This window comes from Hylobates moloch, unplaced genomic scaffold (assembly GCF_009828535.3).
Source record: "Hylobates moloch isolate HMO894 unplaced genomic scaffold, HMol_V3 SCAFFOLD_3, whole genome shotgun sequence".
Lineage (NCBI taxonomy): Eukaryota > Metazoa > Chordata > Mammalia > Primates > Hylobatidae > Hylobates > Hylobates moloch.
In genome coordinates, this window is record NW_026652278.1 from 32671898 (window position 1) to 32676629 (window position 4732).

The 4732-nt window shown below is 43.1% G+C and overlaps 1 protein-coding gene across 9 annotated transcripts in view; it reads right to left on the minus strand.

Annotated features, from left to right (window-relative positions):
* Window positions 1–4732, minus strand: part of LZTS2 (leucine zipper tumor suppressor 2) — a 61653-nt gene that overhangs the window by 4812 nt on the left and 52109 nt on the right. The window lies entirely within an intron of this gene.

Below are 4732 nucleotides of genomic sequence, written 5' to 3' on the forward strand. Positions count from 1 at the left end.
TGGCGGGTGCCCGTAGTCTCAGCTACTCGGGAGGCTGAGGCAGGAGAATGGCGTGACCTAGGAGGCGGAGCTTGCAGCGAGCCGAGATTGTGCCACTGCACTCGAGCCTGGGTGACAGAGTGAGACACTGTCTCAAAAAAAAAAAAAAAAAAATGTTGGCCAGGCACGGTGGCCCATGCCTATAATCCCAGCACTTTGGGAGGCCGAGGCGGGTGGATCACGAGGTCGGGAGATCGAGACCATCCTGGCTAACACGGTGAAACCCTGTCTCTACTAAAAATACAGAAAAATTAGCCGGGCGTGGTGGCGGGCGTCTCTAGTCCCAGCTACCGGGGAGGCTGAGGCGGGAGAATGGCATGAACCTGGGAGGCGGAGCTTGCAGTGAGCCGAATCGTGCCACTGTACTCCAGCCTGGGCGATAGAGCGAGACTCTATCTCAAAAAAAATAAAAAAAAAGTTAACCTAGAACCCTGGACTGTTAAATTTGAAAGGCCACAGGGAGTGTTCCTTTGCTTCCTTCTACAGATTGGCAAATTGAGGCCCAGGAAAGGAAAAATAAATTAGCATTATAGAATGAGTGTATAAGACTTGGAACTAAAACTTAAGGCTTTTTTTTTTTTTTTTTTTTTTTAAATAAGATGGAATTTCACTCTTGTTGCCCAGGCTAGAGTGCAGTGGCACAATCTCGGCTCACTGCAACCTCCGCCTCCTGGGTTCAAGCAATTTCTCTGCCTCAGCCTCCCAAGTAGTTGGGATTACAGGTATGCGCCACCACGCCTGGCTAATTTTGTATTTTTAGTAGAGATGGGGTTTTACCATGTTGGTCAGGCTGGTCTTGAACTCTTGACTTTAGGTGATCCCCCCGCCTTGGCCTCCCAAAGTGCTGGGATTACAGGCATGAGCCATCATGCCCTGCCAAACCTAAGGCTTTTGACAGATCAGCTGTGGTAACTCTGGAAATTAGGGTGAATTTCTGTTAAATTCATTTTTTGGTACTAGAGTTGGCACAATGCTCAAGAAGACAGTAAAATAAATGAATAACCAACTAGCTAAGTATAACTAGCATTCTTTGCTTATTAGACAGTTGAAGAATTTGGGTTTAGGTTTTAAAATCTTAACATTTGGCACTTCATCCTGCAAAGATGTGAAATCATGTGCATTTAAGAAGTGTGTGGCTGGATTGCTTAAGATGCAGATCTCCTCCCACCCCTCCCTCCCAACCCCCAAGACACATATCTTAAAAAGTTGTATCACACACCTGTAATCTCAGCACTTTGGGAGACAGAGGCGGGCAGATCATTTGAGGTCAGGCGTTCAAGACCAGCTTGGCCAACAAGGTGAAACCCTGTCTCTACTGAAAATACAAAAATTAGGCTGGGCGCGCTGGCTCACGCCTGTAATCCTTGCACTTTGGGAGGCAGAGGTGGGTGGATCACGAGGTCAGGAGATTGAGACCATCCTGGCTAACATGGTGAAACACCGTCTCTACTAAAAGTACAAAAAAATTAACCGGGCATGGTGGCAGGTGCCTGTAGTTCCACCTATTTGGGAGGCTGAGGCAGGAGAATGGTGTGAACCCAGGAGGCGGAGCTTGCAGTGAGCCGAGATGGTGCCTCTGCGCTCCAGCCTGGGCGACAGAGCGAGACTCTGTCTCAAAAAAAAAAAAAAAAAAAATTAGCTGGGTGTGGTGGCACACACCTGTAGTCCCAGCTACTCACAAGGCTGAGGCACAAGAATCACTTACACCCAGGAGGCGGAGGTTGCAGTGAGCCGAGATTGCACCACTGCACTCCAGCCTGGGTGACAGAGTGATACTCTGTCTCAAAAAAACAAAAAAAAGTTGTATGACCTGGATCTTCCAGAGAGAAGTGACAGCAGCTCACCTGGCTAACAGTCTTTCAGGTTTAGGAATAAAAGCCTTCATTGATTTACCATTCAGTTGAGGGGATTTGAAACCATTTGTAAGTTTGATAGTAGGTGAAATTAGTATTGAAAAGTTGCCTGATTCTTTTTTATAATTTGTCTATGTCTTATGGCTGAGACACTGCCTTAAAGCCTAAACTGACATTTCTGTGGGATTACTGTGCCTTTGCTGTATTTGCTTCTTTGCCAGAAGGATTTAAAAGCTTGGATCAACAGGGGTCATAGCATAGTCACAGAATGTTTCTTTCTCTCCCTTATTATCCCATAGCATTTTCTTTGTACTTGTACTCCATTTATTTCTCATGATTTGCTTTGCACTATGGGTTGTTATGTGTCTGTCTCTGCCAGTAGATTATGAGCTCCCAGAGAATCAGGTCTGGAGTTTCCTCTCTTTAATCCTGTAGTGCCTAAACTAGGGCTTTAGGTGCTTTTTATATATTTGTGGTATTTCAGTGATGCTGAGAGAATCATTAGGTAATAGTCTGGTTCAATCCTCTTGTTCTACTTGTGAGGAAACTGAGAAGCATAGTAACTTGTCCATGTCGCCGAGTTGGTTGGGAGACCTGTGTTCTAGTCTCAGTTCTGCTGGTTACTTGTTCCATTATGCCTTGCAATTTCTCAGCTGATGCTGGTTCTCTCCTCTGGGAAGAAGGGGGATGGTTGTGAAATAGCAAAAAAGTGCTTGAGAATGTACAGATTACACTCACATTAGTGATGTGCTGCAACTTTCTGCTCTACCAATCAGATATTTTACTTTTTCTTAGAGATGGAGTTTCACTCTTGTTGCCTAGGCTGGAGTGCAGTGGTGCAATCTCGTCTCACCGCAACCTCCACCTCCCAGGTTCAAGCGATTCTCCTGCCTCAGCCTCCTGAGTGGCTGGGATTACAGGCATGAGCCACCATGCCTGGCTAATTTTGTATTTTTAGTAGAGACGGGGTTTCTGCATGTTGGTCAGGCTGATCTTGAACTCCCAACCTCAGGTGATCCGCCCACCTTGGCCTCCCAAAGTGCTGAAATTACAGGCGTGAGCCACTGTGCCTGGCCGATATTTTACTTTCAAAATTAGGAGCATAGGCTTAATTTCTGAGACCCAAAGAAAAAGTTTTGTTACAGTTCTGTAGTTCTCCCAGTCTGCCACCTTAGAAACTCCCTGGGTAGGAGTGCTGGCAGGAGGAGAAGACTTTATGTTGTCATTTTCCAGTCACATTTCAGGCAGCTTGGGTGGTAAATTCCAGTTGCCTGTGATGACAGAGAGTAATGAGTTGAGGCCTTGGCTGATTTTCCCGCTGCTCCAGATGGAAGGAGAATGATGAAAAGAATTTAATTTCGTAGGAAATTTGGTAGTTTGGATTGGAATTGTTTTTCCCTCCTCTCCTGTTCCCTTTGATTATTAGAAAGTATTGATTCTGAAATAGAGAAAGTGAGTTTATTAGATTTGGGGTGGACATTGATTAGCTGTAACCCAATTATAAATCCTCAGAAGGGGATATTTGTAAACATGTACTTTTCACGTCTAAGAACTTGTGGTTCCCACTCTTCCTGCTAATCAACTGGTTGAAACTGAGCACAGGCAAGATCCATATCCACTAAGTTTAGAATTGCATTGCTTTTGATTTATTCTAATAGGATTCTCTTGATTTCCAATTTATTTTTCCTGGATAAGGACATCTTCCTCTTGACAACGTGTTTAAAAGACACAAGAATGTTTTGAATGGAGGCTATATTTCATGCTTTAAGGAAAAGCCATGATCAATAAAATGTAAATTGTCCCCAAGAGTCTTCTCTTTTCGTTATTGTTATTGTTTTTTTCATCAGTTCTCTCTGGGCCATAACAGAATTTGAGGGCTAAATTAAGCCTCGATAGAGATATGTCTTAGTAAAATTTTAGGTCAGGCTGGGGACAGTGGCTCACGCCTGTAATCCCAGCACTTTGGGAGGCCGAGGCAGGTGGATCACGAGGTCAGGAGTTCGAAAGCAGCCTGGCCAACATGGTGAAACCTCGACTCTACTAAAGATACAAAAAATTAGCCATGTGTGGTGGTACACACCTGTAATCCCAGCTACTCAGGAGGCTGAGGCAGGAGAATCACTTGAACCTGGGAGACAGAGGTTTCAGTGAGCTGAGATCGCGCCATTGTACTTCAGCCTGGGTGACAGGGCGAGACTCCATCTCAAAAAAAAAAAAAAAAGTCTAAAAATAAAAATATCTAGTTGGAGAAATTTCCTGTGCTTTAGTGTATGCTCAAAGATGAATTTCCTCTTTTTGCTATATGTGTTAGAGAAGGGCAATGTCTAAGATACAATCTTTTGTACTACTGGATATATCTCTTCCTTAAACAAAATTTTGATTTTGATCAGAAAGATAGTGCATATTTTCCAAAAGTCACTGATCAAAATTAGTTCTGCTGTGTCGGATTTGTCTGGAAGTAAAATCCAGCCCCTCCCTATCTCACATACTTGTCATTGGATGAGATTAAGTTTCATTTCTAGAGCGTAGGTTTTAAAGGAAAGAGAGGAACTTTGTTAATAATGAAAAGAACCTGGGAGGTGAAGGGAATATGTGTAAATTCACAGTAAAGACCTGTGGGATTTCGGGTTCTCAATTGAAAAAAAAAAATCGAGAATTCCTTGAAGCAAGATGGGAACATTTGGGCATGATTCATGGAACTACTTTTATATAGAATTGAAAAATACCTTGGAGTTTGATCTGCAATAGTGTTTTATATATATGTGTATATATATATGTGTGTATATATATATATACACATATATATGTGTATATATATGTATATATGTATATATGTATAT